Here is a 13,904-nt window from a genome sequence, read left to right on the forward strand (position 1 = left end):
TTTTGCACCCTGATCCTAAAGGCTTCATCTGATTGCCTTAAAGTTCTGTCTGGAGCATCTTAAGACCTGGGACAAACACTGGGGCTAAAATTTTTTGTTTCCGAAATACTATATGACGGGGGCGGGGCTTCAAAGTTTTCACTTAAGATTTCCTTCGCCGCAATGGACAAAATGCTTAATAACTCTCCTGCCCGTGCTGCTAAAAATCCAAAACTTCACATGTACATAAAGAGTCGGTACCTGAAGACATCTATATGTTTATATTCAGTTATACACCTTGCGCCAATCAATATAAATGTTTACATTTTGACGTACTGCACGGTGCCCTTTTAACGAATCCGACTGAAAATTGGCTAGAAAAGACTCAAGACATTGATCTTACTCTATCCCTATTTTTATGACTTTCCTTCAAAGGGCGTGGCTATTACGGTGCCGCAGAGTCTGATTATTCTCCGTGGCAACAAAAGTTCCTGCAAAATGATTCAGATGATCCATCTTCTGGAAATCTTTCACATTTGAGGATATTCAGGCCCTGAAGACGGCTGCCAACTTATTTTTGATCGCAGTGGTAGCGCCACCAACTGGTTAAAACAAATACAAATTATTTTCGTTGATGTTTTTCTCCGGGCAGGTTAACAAAATCTACCTTATATTTGCTCGGATGAGTGTTTAGGCCTTGAGCATGTCACAATACGAAAGTCTTTCGCCTTCTTCAGAGTGTCACATGATGGTGTCTTGTGACCCGTCTTTATCAGCTGATGTTCCATGAGGGCGTGACTTACCTGTCACAAGAATGAAGGCAAGTCACGCCCCCCGCTGTCCGTTCACTCCGCCAAGATGCTGGTCCAGGTGGTAGAGAGGATGAAGGCTCCCTTGTCTCTGTTCATGGTTTTTATGCCTCGCTTGCAGATCTCAATGGCCTCTCTGATCCAGCGCTGTTGTTTGTTCTCTTCTGTGCGGATGACCCTGCCCTTCTCCCGGTCCATGATGTGGTTTTCCCTTTTGCAGTGGTCAGTGATTGCTGATTTGTAATGTTCATGTTGTGCTTGTTCTTTTACTGCTCTGATTTTTTCATTTTTTTGACAGGTAAGTCACACCCTCATGGAACATCAGCTCAAGACACCATCATGCGACACTCTGAAGAAGGCGAAAGACTCGCCGAAACATGTCAGGTAAAAAATTAACCTAAAACATAATTGTCTGCTTTTAATGAATCAGTCAAATATCAATAATAAGAAGACAAAATGAACCTAATACAAATAAATGAATGCTTAATAACTCCCCTGCACATGCTCCTAAAAATCCAAACCTTCACCTGTAAATAAAACGTCCCGACCTGAAGACATCTTAATGTTATTATTTTGTTATACACACAGTGCCGCCAAGTGGAATCAAAAATTTGTTTTTATTTTAATTTTCACGTACTGCATGGTGCCCTTTTGACGAATCCGACTGAAAATTAGTCAGAAAAGACTTAAGACAATGATCTTACTCTCTGCCGAATTTTGTGACGTTTTGGCAAAAGGCGTGGCTATTAAGGTGCTGAAAAGTCCGATTGTACTCTGTGGCAACAAAAGCTCCGGCAACATGACTCAGATGATCCTATCTTCTCGAAGTTGTACACATTTGAGGATACTTCAGCCCTGAAGACATCTACCAACTTATTTTACATCGTAGTAGTAGCGCCACCAACTGGTAAAAGCTAATACAAGTTATTTTCTTGGATGTTTTTCTCCGTGCAACTCAACAAGGTCGCCCTCATATATGCTCGGATGACTGTTTCGGCCATGAGGATGTCACAATACGAAATTCGTGATTTTTCGTGAAAAGTTGTGGGAGTGGCATTGCACTGTTCAGCAATAAAACAAAGCTGATTATGAGGTTCTAAATATGAACGACAACTCGTAAAACTTTACACACACATCAGGCCGAGCAAATTTATCAATATTTTATACGTTAGTTGTGCAGCTTTTTTGAAATGGCTCGCCATGGCCCTCGAGAAATGTTAAAAAAAAGCAGCTCTGGTTGAGTGTTTCACCTCGCTTTTTGTAAATTTTATGGAGTACAGTGAACCCTCGGTTATCGCGGTTAATGGGGACCGAGACCACCCGCGAAAACTGAAAATCCGCGAAGTAGCGGCGCACCTTCAAAAATGCTTAAAAAAAATATACAATATATATAATAAATATATAAATATATATATATATATATATATATATATATATATATATATATATATATACGGGGAGAGAGAGAGTGAAATTCATGTTATAACAAAAAAAACAAATTATTATTAAAACGTATTATTTTTTTATTCCCCAGCCATTCTTTTTGTATTTATTTAATTACTCCGACTTTTACCTGCTGGTACGCCGTCCGGTGTGCCCTGTGAAATGAAAGGTGGCATTCTTTATTTATTTATTCATTTATACATTCATAACTGACAGCCTCGCGCTCCGCTCGTGCCCGGGCAGAAGAGGTGCTCCAATTTGGCTTAACTGTGACACACGCCCGTCCTCCTCCCCCGGAGCTTCCATTCGGTTAAACTTAGGGGCCGCTTGGCACCGCCCGTGCCCGGGGAAGGTGCTCCTCTTCGGCTTACTGTGACGCGAGCATGCCCTCCTCCTCCGGAGCTTCCATTCGGTTAAACTTAGGGGCCGCTTGGAACCGCCCGTGCCCGGGGAAGGTGCTCCTCTTCGGCTTACTGTGACGCGAGCATGCCCTCCTCCTCCGGAGCTTCCATTCGGTTAAACTTAGGGGCCGCTTGGCACTGCCCGTGCCCGGGGAAGGTGCTCCTCTACGGCTTAACTGCCACGCACGCTGGCCGGAGCTCTGGTACGGTCCGAACCGCGCGAAACGTCGCCACCGATCGTGTCCGGGGGAACGTGCTCTTCTTCGTCCACTCTCCTCTTCGCCCACGCTCTTCTTCGGCGCACGCCGGCCGTCTAACCGCTCCAGCGCCCCGTCGTGCCGCTCGGCGAAACTACAATGCGCCCGAATATTTTTTAGACTCGCGAAGCACTGAACCCGCGAAAGGTGAACCGCGAAGTAGCGAGGGTTCACTGTATGTATAAGACCAAGACCTACAAAAAAGTCTCTTGGAGCAATGAGCTAGGTTTTACAGGAAGTCGGCCATTTTGAATTTACTTAAAAGGGGGCGGGTCACCACAATGGACTTTGTGTAGAAATTATTATTGGGGCCCGAGCAGCGACCGCGGCGAGGTCCCTATTGTTTTTGTAGAAAATATTATTACTTTTATTATTATTATTATTATTATTATTAGGGCCTGAGCAGTGACCGCTGCGAAGTCCCTATTGTTTTTGTTGAAATTATTATTATTATTATTTTTCCGATTGTTCGATCGCATTTTTGACCCCTGAAACATGCACAAAAACTCACCAAACTTGGCAGTCTCATCGGGCATGGCGAAAAATTTGATATTTTAACGTCTAATATGAACAGGAAGTGAGTTATGAATTTTTGAAAGTCCGACTTTTGCCCTTTTTTGCATGTTTACAGGGGTCATTCTTTTGCACCCTGATCCTAAAGGCTTCATCTGATTGCCTTAAAATTCTGTCTGTAGCATCTGAAGACCTGGCACAAACACTGGGGCTAAAATTTTTTGTTTCCGAAATACTATATGACGGGGGCGGGGCATCAAAGTTTTCACTTAAGATTTCCTTCGCCGCAATGGACAAAATGCTTAATAACTCTCCTGCACATGCTGCTAAAAATCCAAAACTTCACATGTACATAAAGAGTCTGTACCTGAAGACATCTATATGTTTATATTCAGTTATACACCTTGCGCCAATCAATATCATTTTTTACATTTTGACGTACTGCACGGTGCCCTTTTAACGAATCTGATTGAAAATTGGCTAGAAAAGACTCAAGACATTGATCTTACTCTATCCCTATTTTTGTGACTTTCCTTCGAAGGGCGTGGCTATTACGGTGCCGCAGAGTCTGATTATTCTCCGTGGCAACAAAAGTTCCTGCAAAATGATTCAGATGATCCATCTTCTCGAAATTTTTCACATTTGAGGATATTCAGGCCCTGAAGACGGCTGCCAACTTATTTTTGATCGCAGTGGTAGCGCCACCAACTGGTTAAAACAAATACAAATCATTTTCGTTGATTTTTTTCTCCGGGCAGGTTAACAAAATCTACCTTACATTTGCTCGGATGAGTGTTTAGGCCTTGAGGATGTCACAATACGAAAGTCTTTCGCCTTCTTCAGAGTGTCACATGATGGTGTCTTGTGGCCCGTCTTTATCAGCTGATGTTCCATGAGGGCGTGACTTACCTGTCACAAGAATGAAGGCAAGTCACGCCCCCCGCTGTCCGTTCACTCCGCCAAAATGCTGCTCCAGGTGGTAGAGAGGATGAAGGCTCCCTTGTCTCTGTTCATGGTTTTTATGCCTCGCTTGCAGATCTCAATGGCCTCTCTGATCCAGCGCTGTTGTTTGTTCTCTTCGGTGCGGATGACCCTGCCCTTCTCCCGGTCCATGATGTGGTTTTCCCTTTTGCAGTGGTCAGTGATTGCTGATTTGTAATGTTCATGTTGTGCTTGTTCTTTTACTGCTCTGATTTTTCATTTTTTTGACAGGTAAGTCACACCCTCATGGAACATCAGCTGATAAAGACGGGTCTCAAGACACCATCATGCGACACTCTGAAGAAGGCGAAAGACTCGCCGAAACATGTCAGGTAAAAAATTAACCTAAAACATAATTGTCTGCTTTTAATGAATCAGTCAAATATCAATAATAAGAAGACAAAATGAACCTAATACAAATAAATGAATGCTTAATAACTCCCCTGCACATGCTCCTAAAAATCCAAACCTTCACCTGTAAATAAAACGTCCCGACCTGAAGACATCTTAATGTTATTATTTTGTTATACACACAGTGCCGCCAAGTGGAATCAAAAATTTGTTTTTATTTTAATTTTCACGTACTGCACGGTGCCCTTTTGACGAATCCGACTGAAAATTAGTCAGAAAAGACTCAAGACAATGATCTTACTCTCTGCCGAATTTTGTGACGTTTTGGCAAAAGGCGTGGCTATCAAGGTGCTGAAAAGTCCGATTGTACTCTGTGGCAACAAAAGCTCCGGCAACATGACTCAGATCATCCTATCTTCTCGAAGTTGTACACATTTGAGGATACTTCAGCCCTGAAGACATCTACCAACTTATTTTATATCGTAGTAGTAGCGCCACCAACTGGTAAAAGCTAATACAAGTTATTTTCTTGGATGTTTTTCTCCGTGCAACTCAACAAGGTCGCCCTCATATATGCTCGGATGACTGTTTCGGCCATGAGGATGTCACAATACGAAATTCGTGATTTTTCGTGAAAAGTTGTGGGAGTGGCATTGCACTGTTCGGCAATAAAACAAAGCTGATTATGAGGTTCTAAATATGAACGACAACTCGTAAAACTTTACACACACATCAGGCCGAGCAAATTTATCAATATTTTATACGTTAGTTGTGCAGCTTTTTTGAAATGGCTCGCCATGGCCCTCGAGAAATGTTAAAAAAAAGCAGCTCTGGTTGAGTGTTTCACCTCGCTTTTTGTAAATTTTATGGAGTACAGTGAACCCTCGGTTATCGCGGTTAATGGGGACCGAGACCACCCGCGAAAACTGAAAATCCGCGAAGTAGCGGCGCACCTTCAAAAATGCTTAAAAAAAATATACAATATATATAATAAATATATATATATATATATATATATATATATATATATATATACGGGGAGAGAGAGAGTGAAATTCATGTTATAACAAAAAAACCAAATTATTATTAAAACGTATTATTTTTTTATTCCCCAGCCATTCTTTTTGTATTTATTTAATTACTCCGACTTTTACCTGCTGGTACGCCGTCCGGTGTGCCCTGTGAAATGAAAGGTGGCATTCTTTATTTATTTATTCATTTATTCATTCATAACTGACAGCCTCGCGCTCCGCTCGTGCCCGGGCAGAAGAGGTGCTCCAATTTGGCTTAACTGTGACACACGCCCGTCCTCCTCCGTCCGGAGCTTCCATTCGGTTAAACTTAGGGGCCGCTTGGCACCGCCCGTGCCCGGGGAAGGTGCTCCTCTTCGGCTTACTGTGACGCGAGCATGCCCTCCTCCTCCGGAGCTTCCATTCGGTTAAACTTAGGGGCCGCTTGGAACCGCCCGTGCCCGGGGAAGGTGCTCCTCTTCGGCTTACTGTGACGCGAGCATGCCCTCCTCCTCCGGAGCTTCCATTCGGTTAAACTTAGGGGCCGCTTGGCACCGCCCGTGCCCGGGGAAGGTGCTCCTCTACGGCTTAACTGCCACGCACGCTGGCCGGAGCTCTGGTACGGTCCGAACCGCGCGAAACGTCGCCACCGATCGTGTCCGGGGGAACGTGCTCTTCTTCGTCCACTCTCCTCTTCGCCCACGCTCTTCTTCGGCGCACGCCGGCCGTCTAACCGCTCCAGCGCCCCGTCGTGCCGCTCGGCGAAACTACAATGCCCCCGAATATTTTTTAGACCCGCGAAGCACTGAACCTGCGAAAGGTGAACCGCGAAGTAGCGAGGGTTCACTGTATGTATAAGACCAAGACCTACAAAAAAGTCTCTTGGAGCAATGAGCTAGGTTTTACAGGAAGTCGGCCATTTTGAATTTACTTAAAAGGGGGCGGGTCACCACAATGGACTTTGTGTAGAAATTATTATTGGGGCCCGAGCAGCGACCGCGGCGAGGTCCCTATTGTTTTTGTAGAAAATATTATTACTTTTATTATTATTATTATTATTATTATTAGGGCCTGAGCAGCGACCGCTGCGAAGTCCCTATTGTTTTTGTAGAAATTATTATTATTATTTTTCCGATTGTTCGATCGCATTTTTGACCCCCGAAACATGCACAAAAACTCACCAAACCTGGCAGTCTCATCGGGCATGGCGAAAAATTTGATATTTTAACGTCTAATATGAACAGGAAGTGAGTTATGAATTTTTGAAAGTCCGACTTTTGCCCTTTTTTGCATGTTTACAGGGGTCATTCTTTTGCACCCTGATCCTAAAGGCTTCATCTGATTGCCTTAAAATTCTGTCTGTAGCATCTGAAGACCTGGGACAAACACTGGGGCTAAAATGTTTTGTTTCCGAAATACTATATGACGGGGGCGGGGCATCAAAGTTTTCACTTAAGATTTCCTTCGCCGCAATGGACAAAATGCTTAATAACTCTCCTGCACATGCTGCTAAAAATCCAAAACTTCACATGTACATAAAGAGTCTGTACCTGAAGACATCTATATGTTTATATTCAGTTATACACCTTGCGCCAATCAATATCATTTTTTACATTTTGACGTACTGCACGGTGCCCTTGTAACGAATCTGATTGAAAATTGGCTAGAAAAGACTCAAGACATTGATCTTACTCTATCCCTATTTTTGTGACTTTCCTTCGAAGGGCGTGGCTATTACGGTGCCGCAGAGTCTGATTATTCTCCGTGGCAACAAAAGTTCCTGCAAAATGATTCAGATGATCCATCTTCTCGAAATTTTTCACATTTGAGGATATTCAGGCCCTGAAGACGGCTGCCAACTTATTTTTGATCGCAGTGGTAGCGCCACCAACTGGTTAAAACAAATATAAATTATTTTCGTTGATGTTTTTCTCCGGGCATGTTAACAAAATCTACCTTATATTTGCTCGGATGAGTGTTTAGGCCTTGAGCATGTCACAATACGAAAGTCTTTCGCCTTCTTCAGAGTGTCACATGATGGTGTCTTGTGACCCGCCTTTATCAGCTGATGTTCCATGAGGGCGTGACTTACCTGTCACAAGAATGAAGGCAAGTCACGCCCCCCGCTGTCCGTTCACTCCGCCAAGATGCTGGTCCAGGTGGTAGAGAGGATGAAGGCTCCCTTGTCTCTGTTCATGGTTTTTATGCCTCGCTTGCAGATCTCAATGGCCTCTCTGATCCAGCGCTGTTGTTTGTTCTCTTCTGTGCGGATGACCCTGCCCTTCTCCCGGTCCATGATGTGGTTTTCCCTTTTGCAGTGGTCAGTGATTGCTGATTTGTAATGTTCATGTTGTGCTTGTTCTTTTACTGCTCTGATTTTTTTCATTTTTTTGACAGGTAAGTCACACCCTCATGGAACATCAGCTCAAGACACCATCATGCGACACTCTGAAGTAGGCGAAAGACTCGCCGAAACATGTCAGGTAAAAAATTAACCTAAAACATAATTGTCTGCTTTTAATGAATCAGTCAAATATCAATAATAAGAAGACAAAATGAACCTAATACAAATAAATGAATGCTTAATAACTCCCCTGCACATGCTCCTAAAAATCCAAACCTTCACCTGTAAATAAAACGTCCCGACCTGAAGACATCTTAATGTTATTATTTTGTTATACACACAGTGCCGCCAAGTGGAATCAAAAATTTGTTTTTATTTTAATTGTCACGTACTGCACGGTGCCCTTTCGACGAATCCGACTGAAAATTAGTCAGAAAAGACTCAAGACAATGATCTTACTCTCTGCCGAATTTTGTGACGTTTTGGCAAAAGGCGTGGCTATTACGGTGCTGAAAAGTCCGATTGTACTCTGTGGCAACAAAAGCTCCAGCAACATGACTCAGATGATCCTATCTTCTCGAAGTTGCACACATTTGAGGATACTTCAGCCCTGAAGACATCTACCAACTTATTTTTCATCGTAGTAGTAGCGCCCCCAACTGGTAAAAGCTAATACAAGTTATTTTCTTGGATGTTTTTCTCCGTGCAACTCAACAAGGTCGCCCTCATATATGCTCGGATGACTGTTTCGGCCATGAGGATGTCACAATACGAAATTCGTCCTTTTTCATGAAAAGTTGTGGGAGTGGCATTGCACTGTTCGGCAATAAAACAAAGCTGATTATGAGGTTCTAAATATGAACGACAACTCGTGAAACTTTACACACACATCAGGCCGAGCAAATTTATCAATATTTTATACGTTAGTTGTGCAGCTTTTTTGAAATGGCTCGCCATGGCCCTCGAGAAATGTTCAAAAAAGCAGCCCTGGTTGAGTGTTTCACCTCGCTTTTTGTAAATTTTATGGAGTACAGTGAACCCTCGGTTATCGCGGTTAATGGGGACCGAGACCACCCGCGAAAACTGAAAATCCGCGAAGTAGCGGCGCACCTTCAAAAATGCTTAAAAAAAATATATAATAAATATATAAATATATATATATATATATATATATATATATATATATATATATATATATATATATATATATATATATATACGGGGGGAGAGAGAGAGAGAGAGAGTGAAATTCATGTTATAACAAAAAAAACAAATTATTATTAAAACTTATTATTTTTTTATTCCCCAACCATTCTTTTTGTATTTATTTAATTACTCCGACTTTTACCTGCTGGTACGCCGTCCGGTGTGCCCTGTGAAATGAAAGGTGGCATTCTTTATTTATTTATTCATTTATTCATTCATAACTGACAGCCTCGCGCTCCGCTTGTGCCCGGCAGAAGAGGTGCTCCAATTCGGCTTAACTGTGACACACGCCCGCCCTCCTCCCCCGGAGCTTCCATTCGGTTAAACTTAGGGGCCGCTTGGCACCGCCCGTGCCCGGGGAAGGTGCTCCTCTTCGGCTTACTGTGACGCGAGCATGCCCTCCTCCTCCGGAGCTTCCATTCGGTTAAACTTAGGGGCCGCTTGGAACCGCCCGTGCCCGGGGAAGGTGCTCCTCTTCGGCTTACTGTGACGCGAGCATGCCCTCCTCCTCCGGAGCTTCCATTCGGTTAAACTCAGGGGCCGCTTGGAACCGCCCGTGCCCGGGGAAGGTGCTCCTCTACGGCTTAACTGCCACGCACGCCGGCCGGAGCTCTGGTACGGTCCGAACCGCGCGAAACGTCGCCACCGATCGTGTCCGGGGGAACGTGCTCTTCTTCGTCCACTCTCCTCTTCGCCCACGCTCTTCTTCGGCGCACGCCGGCCGTCTAACCGCTCCAGCGCCCCGTCGTGCCGCTCGGCGAAACTACAATGCCCCCGAATATTTTTTAGACCCGCGAAGCACTGAACCCGCGAAAGGTGAACCTCGAAGTAGCGAGGGTTCACTGTATGTATAAGACCAAGACCTACAAAAAAGTCTCTTGGAGCAATGAGCTAGGTTTTACAGGAAGTCGGCCATTTTGAATTTACTTAAAAGGGGGCGGGTCTCCACAATGGACTTTGTGTAGAAATTATTATTGGGGCCCGAGCAGCGACCGCGGCGAGGTCCCTATTGTTTTTGTAGAAAATATTATTACTTTTATTATTATTATTATTATTATTATTATTATTATTAGGGCCTGAGCAGCGACCGCTGCGAAGTCCCTATTGTTTTTGTAGAAATTATTATTATTATTATTTTTCCGATTGTTCGATCGCATTTTTGACCCCCGAAACATGCACAAAAACTCACCAAACTTGGCAGTCTCATCGGGCATGGCGAAAAATTTGATATTTTTTAACGTCTAATATGAACAGGAAGTGAGTTATGAATTTTTGAAAGTCCGACTTTTGCCCTTTTTTGCATGTTTACAGGGGTCATTCTTTTGCACCCTGATCCTAAAGGCTTCATCTGATTGCCTTAAAGTTCTGTCTGGAGCATCTTAAGACCTGGGACAAACACTGGGGCTAAAATTTTTTGTTTCCGAAATACTATATGACGGGGGCGGGGCTTCAAAGTTTTCACTTAAGATTTCCTTCGCCGCAATGGACAAAATGCTTAATAACTCTCCTGCCCGTGCTGCTAAAAATCCAAAACTTCACATGTACATAAAGAGTCGGTACCTGAAGACATCTATATGTTTATATTCAGTTATACACCTTGCGCCAATCAATATAAATGTTTACATTTTGACGTACTGCACGGTGCCCTTTTAACGAATCCGACTGAAAATTGGCTAGAAAAGACTCAAGACATTGATCTTACTCTATCCCTATTTTTATGACTTTCCTTCAAAGGGCGTGGCTATTACGGTGCCGCAGAGTCTGATTATTCTCCGTGGCAACAAAAGTTCCTGCAAAATGATTCAGATGATCCATCTTCTGGAAATCTTTCACATTTGAGGATATTCAGGCCCTGAAGACGGCTGCCAACTTATTTTTGATCGCAGTGGTAGCGCCACCAACTGGTTAAAACAAATACAAATTATTTTCGTTGATGTTTTTCTCCGGGCAGGTTAACAAAATCTACCTTATATTTGCTCGGATGAGTGCTTAGGCCTTGAGCATGTCACAATACGAAAGTCTTTCGCCTTCTTCAGAGTGTCACATGATGGTGTCTTGTGACCCGTCTTTATCAGCTGATGTTCCATGAGGGCGTGACTTACCTGTCACAAGAATGAAGGCAAGTCACGCCCCCCGGTGTCCGTTCACTCCGCCAAGATGCTGGTCCAGGTGGTAGAGAGGATGAAGGCTCCCTTGTCTCTGTTCATGGTTTTTATGCCTCGCTTGCAGATCTCAATGGCCTCTCTGATCCAGCGCTGTTGTTTGTTCTCTTCTGTGCGGATGACCCTGCCCTTCTCCCGGTCCATGATGTGGTTTTCCCTTTTGCAGTGGTCAGTGATTGCTGATTTGTAATGTTCATGTTGTGCTTGTTCTTTTACTGCTCTGATTTTTTCATTTTTTTGACAGGTAAGTCACACCCTCATGGAACATCAGCTCAAGACACCATCATGCGACACTCTGAAGAAGGCGAAAGACTCGCCGAAACATGTCAGGTAAAAAATTAACCTAAAACATAATTGTCTGCTTTTAATGAATCAGTCAAATATCAATAATAAGAAGACAAAATGAACCTAATACAAATAAATGAATGCTTAATAACTCCCCTGCACATGCTCCTAAAAATCCAAACCTTCACCTGTAAATAAAACGTCCCGACCTGAAGACATCTTAATGTTATTATTTTGTTATACACACAGTGCCGCCAAGTGGAATCAAAAATTTGTTTTTATTTTAATTTTCACGTACTGCATGGTGCCCTTTTGACGAATCCGACTGAAAATTAGTCAGAAAAGACTTAAGACAATGATCTTACTCTCTGCCGAATTTTGTGACGTTTTGGCAAAAGGCGTGGCTATTAAGGTGCTGAAAAGTCCGATTGTACTCTGTGGCAACAAAAGCTCCGGCAACATGACTCAGATGATCCTATCTTCTCGAAGTTGTACACATTTGAGGATACTTCAGCCCTGAAGACATCTACCAACTTATTTTACATCGTAGTAGTAGCGCCACCAACTGGTAAAAGCTAATACAAGTTATTTTCTTGGATGTTTTTCTCCGTGCAACTCAACAAGGTCGCCCTCATATATGCTCGGATGACTGTTTCGGCCATGAGGATGTCACAATACGAAATTCGTGATTTTTCGTGAAAAGTTGTGGGAGTGGCATTGCACTGTTCAGCAATAAAACAAAGCTGATTATGAGGTTCTAAATATGAACGACAACTCGTAAAACTTTACACACACATCAGGCCGAGCAAATTTATCAATATTTTATACGTTAGTTGTGCAGCTTTTTTGAAATGGCTCGCCATGGCCCTCGAGAAATGTTAAAAAAAAGCAGCTCTGGTTGAGTGTTTCACCTCGCTTTTTGTAAATTTTATGGAGTACAGTGAACCCTCGGTTATCGCGGTTAATGGGGACCGAGACCACCCGCGAAAACTGAAAATCCGCGAAGTAGCGGCGCACCTTCAAAAATGCTTAAAAAAAATATACAATATATATAATAAATATATAAATATATATATATATATATATATATATATATATATATATATATATATACGGGGAGAGAGAGAGTGAAATTCATGTTATAACAAAAAAAACAAATTATTATTAAAACGTATTATTTTTTTATTCCCCAGCCATTCTTTTTGTATTTATTTAATTACTCCGACTTTTACCTGCTGGTACGCCGTCCGGTGTGCCCTGTGAAATGAAAGGTGGCATTCTTTATTTATTTATTCATTTATTCATTCATAACTGACAGCCTCGCGCTCCGCTCGTGCCCGGGCAGAAGAGGTGCTCCAATTTGGCTTAACTGTGACACACGCCCGTCCTCCTCCCCCGGAGCTTCCATTCGGTTAAACTTAGGGGCCGCTTGGCACCGCCCGTGCCCGGGGAAGGTGCTCCTCTTCGGCTTACTGTGACGCGAGCATGCCCTCCTCCTCCGGAGCTTCCATTCGGTTAAACTTAGGGGCCGCTTGGAACCGCCCGTGCCCGGGGAAGGTGCTCCTCTTCGGCTTACTGTGACGCGAGCATGCCCTCCTCCTCCGGAGCTTCCATTCGGTTAAACTTAGGGGCCGCTTGGCACTGCCCGTGCCCGGGGAAGGTGCTCCTCTACGGCTTAACTGCCACGCACGCTGGCCGGAGCTCTGGTACGGTCCGAACCGCGCGAAACGTCGCCACCGATCGTGTCCGGGGGAACGTGCTCTTCTTCGTCCACTCTCCTCTTCGCCCACGCTCTTCTTCGGCGCACGCCGGCCGTCTAACCGCTCCAGCGCCCCGTCGTGCCGCTCGGCGAAACTACAATGCCCCCGAATATTTTTTAGACCCGCGAAGCACTGAACCCGCGAAAGGTGAACCGCGAAGTAGCGAGGGTTCACTGTATGTATAAGACCAAGACCTACAAAAAAGTCTCTTGGAGCAATGAGCTAGGTTTTACAGGAAGTCGGCCATTTTGAATTTACTGAAAAGGGGGCGGGTCACCACAATGGACTTTGTGTAGAAATTATTATTGGGGCCCGAGCAGCGACCGCGGCGAGGTCCCTATTGTTTTTGTAGAAGATATTATTACTTTTATTATTATTATTATTATTATTATTAGGGTCTGAG

The sequence above is a fragment of the Idiotropiscis lumnitzeri genome, unplaced genomic scaffold, assembly GCF_059441095.1.
Source record: "Idiotropiscis lumnitzeri isolate Australia: NSW breed Sydney's pygmy pipehorse unplaced genomic scaffold, RoL_Ilum_1.0 HiC_scaffold_116, whole genome shotgun sequence".
Lineage (NCBI taxonomy): Eukaryota > Metazoa > Chordata > Actinopteri > Syngnathiformes > Syngnathidae > Idiotropiscis > Idiotropiscis lumnitzeri.